Raw genomic sequence first — 6,796 nt, forward strand, 5'->3', positions numbered from 1 at the left:
AGCAATAGATGTATGTATCGCTACAGTGACTTTATCATACACAAACTGACGTATCATGCTTTAAGTTGAAATGGAATCTTTGAAATGCGTCATATTAAAAAGAAAATTAGATAAAATAATCCCATATGAGTAATATGATTGCAAATTTTGTCGTTCTTTTTAAATAATTAATTTAACTTGCAGCAGATGAGGTCTCGATGGTCCAAGTAGTGTCATCTTTTTCAAAAGTAAAAAAAGCACTGACAAGCAATAAATTCTGATAGTTTAATGCTATCGTGTGATTGCGTTAACATAGATATTGATTTTTAACTACGTTCTTAGTTTAGTAATTTAGTTATGTAATTAGTTAATTAGGCAAGTGCTATAGCCAATGAGAGCTAACTTTGATGGCACAAAGCTATGTATCAGTGACTGGTGTCTAAGTGGTCAAAGTGTAAAAAAATCGCCGACCCCTATTGGAAATTAACATTGCTGGAAACGTCACATTTGATCATCTGCCTTCACTAGGAATGAAACCCAGGACCTCCGGCTTTCTTGTCCTGAAAGCTCGGTTTGCTTTTGTTTAACGTCCTATTAACAGCCAGGGTCATTAAAGGACGTGTCAGGTTTTGGAGGTGGAGGAAAGTCGGAGTTTGCGCTAGACATGCGCTTAAGTAGTTTGTGTAGCAGCGCATCCGGTGACAATTTTTGACAGCAAAGTCATTACTTTTGATATTAATCAAGTTAACAAATTATCTTATCATTTGTGTATAAAATATTCTGAATGAACTTAAAGGGTTCATTTGATAATTTGCGTGCATTATATAATAAATGAAAATTTATGATGTTTGGTTTCCGAGATATTTCTGCATCGCCCCAGATAATATTCCTGATTTGAGTTCGGCAGCAATCGCAATGTAATCGGAGCTATTTTGAAAACGGTCACACTTATATTGGTACCGACTATCAAAAACGTTTTGGTTTAAAAAAAAACATCAGTTATCCAGCTTTTACGAGAGCTGATTGATATATTGTGAGCCTCATGTTGAAGGATTTGAATTTTGCCGTACATATTGTATTATTTTCCAACATAATCCCCTTCAGTATCTATACAATTTTGCAAAATATGTTTAACGGGCCTCTATGCCACTTTTATAGAACTCCTTTTCTTGGGTGTTCAGAAAGTCATCCACCGCATGTACGACGTCATCATCGGACTGAAAGTGGTTGCCTGAAATAACTGTTTTCAGTTTTTGAAATAGATGAAAGTCTGATGGAGCGGGATCAGGTGATTAAGGCTAATGCTCAATCAATTTAAAGCCACTTTAGTGAATGGCAGCCATGGCAATGACAGACTTGTGAACAGGAGCTTTGTCCTGATGGAATAAAGCACCTTTAGTAAGCTTTCCGCGGTGCTTAAGTTTAATATTTTACCGTAACTGCCTCAGAAGTGAAGCATAGTATGTTCCATTGATTGTTTGTCCGTTTTGAAGATAATCTATCAACAGAAACCATCTGCATCCCAGAAAACCGAGGACATAACCTTCCCAGCTGATGGAACAACCTTCTTTGGCGATGGAGAGCCAGAGTACTCCCATTGTTTCAACTATTTCTTAGCCTCTGGGGTAAAATGACGGACCCATGTTTCATCCACAGTGACAAATCTCTGAACAAAGTTGACAGGATTTCCTCAACAAGGTAAAGATTAGCAGGCGAGAATGTGCGCCTGCTGTGCTTCTGATCAATTGTCAGAAGTCTTGGCATCCATCGGGCCGAAATAATTCCCATTGAAAGATCCTCGGTAAGAATGGCACGACTCTTTCCTGTGAAATGCCAACTCTACTGGCTATATATCTATCTGTGACTCGTCTGTCAGTCATGACAATTTCATGAAATTTATTGGCCATTTCTGGGGGTTGTAGCATAGACAGGCTTTCCAGGACGGTGGTCGTCCTCATGCCTCTGTCGGCCGCGCTTAAATTCCGTCACCCACCCTTTCACTGTAGCATATGAAGGGACATAATTCCATAGTGTTGCTACGAAATCATTATGGATATCCTTAGGTAATAAAAAATTTTGTCGATTCTGCAAAAAACCGCTTGTCTTAATTACTTGAGAGTGTTACTTCGTCTATATAAACCAACCAAATGAGACCAGTCTTTGGGTTCACGGTCCTATATAGTCAGAGAATAGCAAGACTGAAAAAGAACATCACTGAGAACATTCCTCAGTACGAGGCTCACAACATACAAATTATTCCTTATAAATGACATGATGTTTTCCAATTATATGTGACCGCTATCACGTGACACTGTTTTAACCAATCACAAGGTGTGAAATATATGAGTTTATGATAAAAGTGTTTTGCTTTCAATATGATAACCAAGTTAATGATACGATTAGCAAATACAAATAGTTCTCAACATACCTCAACTCTCATAATGCAATGTTATCTCTTAAAGTATTTGCATAAAATAGATATCTTCTCTAATTTTCTAACTTTTGGATCAAATAACGGATGGAAAGCCAAACAAATCACTTAAGATATGGAAGCGTTCTACAAAAAAAAAATATAAAAAATGACATCCATTAATTGGTGTAAATGTAGGTTACAAAGTAGAAATATAACTTGAAGTGCGTTAAATGAAACCTTTGTCAAACCTTAAAGCTCCTGCTTCGTCTGATTTGATAATAAAAAATGTTCCAAATATCTAAAGAAAAATTAATTATTTGGTCTGGGACAGCAAAATACGTAAATAAGAAAGTTTGATTTACCTGCGTAATAGTAACACAACACTGCGTAAACTGTCCACCATAACGTCCTCGTCATGTTGTATAGACCTTTCACCGCCATCACTGGCAGTCGATTCTGACCAACGGTTCTGACAACTCTGCTCACGACTAATATAATAGTTATGCTCACGACTGATATCACAGTTGATAACACGTCTTGTCGTTAAGGATAACGCTAGATATGTGCTGTGCGATAATCCAGCATGCATTGGACGAAATCAATCGTCTGCTATGTTAATTGTCATATCAACCAATCACGATTGCTGAACTTTTCCATGTACTAGTTCAAACCTGAAACGGCAAATATGTGTATTTTCACAGGGACTTGAGAATTAGTTACAGTCTACATGTATTTGGACCACGCCTAGTGTGTATAGCACATTTAAGTCATGGTATATATGACCACCGGGGATGTCATGTTTGCCAAATTTGAATCTAGCCGCCCCCCCAAAAAGTATCAAAATGTGCTATACATACATACAAGTAGACTTAACTAATTCTCAAGTCCCTGTGCTTCAGTAACTTTGTTGGATCCACGAGGCGCCGGTGTAATGTGTGTGTCGTAGGTACGGCGACCGTACGTGATGTACAATACCTGTATCCCTACTCAACAGATATTTTACAGAAGAAGTCGTTCACGATTCTGAAACAAATTGTTACTCTTTATAGCAAGCCGTTTTAATAATTAAAGTTGAAATCTTTTTACCTGAAGCCAAAATCTTTTCAGCTTAAGTTGAAATCGTTTCAGCTTAAGTAGAAATCATTTCAGCTTAAGTTGAATAAAGACATAATCCCAATTTTTTTTTAGCTTAAAATAAAAAAATGTTTCAACTTAAGCCGAAAAGGAAAAAAAAACCATCATAATGTAAAAAGAATTCAACTTAAGCTTAAAAGATGTTGTTTTGATTAAATGAATAACTGTCTACCCTTTATGACATGGAATCGCCCATTTTGACCTTGAAAATCTAATCGGCTGTGTATTGTAACGTTATGCTTCAGTGATTCAGATACAATATTACCTGTGTAGGCTTGCCAGAACCATTTGCATCTATGGTTATACCCCATCATATCCTTTGCTGACACAGGGTACAGGTAATGTTTATGGTGTTAAGAGTGGGAGAACAATGGGGACTAATTGCAGGAAGATGGGGTGGGGGATGGACTCGTCACAGATAAGGCTATCATCTGTTTTGGGAAAGGGGCTGATATCGCACATATACTGTAAACGATTTATATTTACATATCACAGTGAAAATGATGTTACTTTAAATCATTTAAAATCAAAACATTAATAATATATATATATATATATGACACAATAAATTGTATGTTTGAATGAAAAATATTCTTTGTGCGGAATGTGTCGGGGTGTGCTCCCCCGAAAAAATGAAATATATAAAGCTCTGTGGTGCATTCTATATTTACAAATTAAAACCGCTGAGTCTTGTATCAGGTAATGGACTGATGACGTTTTTTTTTTTTTTTTGTGTGTGTTTGGGGGAGATAGTTAGAGGTAACATATTTTATTAAGTCGTGGTAGGTTTGCATGATAATAGACTAATCTGGAATAAACATTGCCTGCCAAAAAAAATCCAGGTAGTAAATTTATTAGTTGAACAATAATGGGCTAATTCTATTAAAAAATGTACAAGTTTATTCATTGTCACCCAAAAGTATATTTATCAAGTGACGTGATTCTAACAAATAATAAGATAATAGACTAGTACAACTATGTAATCACTTGCAAGTTGCAGCGTTGTAAAATACTTATTGGACAAGGTATTGGAAATAGCCTGAGTTTGTAAATCTTTTTTTTTATTATTATTACATATATGTATTTGCAAAATATCAAAGAGAACGGATGCTGGATCCAAAGCCCTGTGAAAACTGTATGAATGTCAAGCAAACGCCAATTACAATACCTTGATTTTCGGTTGAGGAATAGCTATACATAATTACAGTAGCCCAATTATTACACAATATTGTATGTGCGAGTACAATAAAAATATTACTTAAATTCTACAAACATAACTTTTGCAAATTAATTGAATAACAAGCTGTTATCAATTAATTTGATAAGAGATAACTTTAGCCTCGGAGACAGACTGGGTTCCCCATCCCAGCTGGTCGTAAAAAAGTACTATCATATGACCTGCTGCCAATGAATCACAATATCCACGACAGAATATTAAAGCATGAAAAACAGTATTACAATAAAGTAAGCGAATGATAATAAACCGGTACACGTAATTTCATATGTCTCTTTGTTAAACAGTATTTCATTTCTTAATGCATTTGCTTTGTAAATATACACAGCCGTCTTGAATGATGATACAGTTCTCTGATGTCATAACATTTATAAATCTAAACATATTAGGTCTAACATAATATTTCCTATATAAAAAATGACATTATCTCTGAGTATAAGCCTCTGAGTGCGTCGCCGCGCCCCCTAATGCAAGGGGACACTAGTCCTGCGCCCTCGAAGTCCGTTAACCTTCTCCGAAGTGATAAGGGACATTCCATAATAAAATGATATTCGGTTTCAATTTGAGTACAAAAATTGCAATAACGCATTTTTAGAGGTATTGAAATCGGGCGATGCCATCTTCCGCTTCTATGTTCAATCTATGAGAAGATACCCGAAACCTTGTTAATTGTTTTTTTTATTTATATATATATATATTTACAATATCAAGATATCTCTTGTAACCAAATTCATTTAAGAAAAGTCTATAACATCTGGCTCGTGGTGAGTCTACAAGCTCTCTATGCCGGTATTGTATGAATAATATGTCTCGTACCCTTGACTGGAATAATGATATAAAATACATCAATATCTTCAACTCCTTGTTTAAACCAAACATAACCAAAACCATGAGCACACAATATGTTCTTCATCCGTTTAGCCCATTTTTTACGGTACGAGAAGTTTCCGCTTGCATGTAAAGCCTAAAAGCTATATAGACTTAACCGTACATTCTTTCGGTTATGCTATATTTAATCATCTTGGTGTATCTGATAAATTTAAGTTTTATGCATGTAGAGGACTTAGTTGGAGATAATTGGTCTGATCCCAATGAATAAGATATCGATGCATATATGCCTTTTTTAAAGTTTTGAAAGCCCCCCCCCCCCCCCCCCCTCTGAATCCGCCACTTAAGACGGACCTGTGGGGTACGGACAAAAGCCCCCCCCCCCCCCCCCGGCCCCGGACATTAGCCCCTAGGACAAAAGCCAAAAGCCCCTTCACACTAATCAAAAAGTGGACAAAAGCACCTTCACAAAATATATAAACATATTTTGTTTGATATTGATTTGTTTTTAAATTTCAATATATGTTTTTAGCAATGGTTATATTAAGTTCTATAAAGTGCCGTCCGGCATCAACTTTTTCATTTAAACAACTTCTTCTCAATAACCAAGAGGCCCAGGGACTTGATATTGGGCCTGTAGCACGCTGGGTGAAGGGCTACCAAGTGTGTTCAAATGAATGACATTGATCTACATTCAAGGTCACAGGGGTGAAATATTTTTAAATCTTGTGATAGCCAAGAGTCACCAAGACCCGATATTAGGCCAATAATATGCATTGAATAAATTGGTTATCAGCATAGTATCTGTAGAAATGACCTCAATCATTTGCTTTAGAACCAGGTGAGTGATACAGACCCATTGGGCCTCTGGTTCATTGATGTTGTATTCTCCTGAAAAGAAATATATCATTAATGGCTTCATGTGTATCAACAGTGAAATGTCTAAGTTTGCACAGGTATGAATTTGTTTCCTTTAGCTACTTGGTAAGTCAAAATCATTTGGACTTAAATTGAAATAAATTTTCTTTTAGCTTAAGTTTAAATCTTTTTGATTTAAGGTGAAACAAAGTTTTTTTTAGCTTAAGTTGAATTCTTTTTGACTTAAGTTGAAATAAAGTTTTTTTTTAGCTTAAGTTGAAATTATTTTTACTTAAGTTGAAATAAAGCTGAAGTTTAAATCTTTTTGGAATAAACTATGAATGATCAAC

This window comes from Pecten maximus, chromosome 8 (genome assembly GCF_902652985.1).
Source record: "Pecten maximus chromosome 8, xPecMax1.1, whole genome shotgun sequence".
Taxonomy (NCBI): Eukaryota; Metazoa; Mollusca; class Bivalvia; order Pectinida; family Pectinidae; genus Pecten; species Pecten maximus.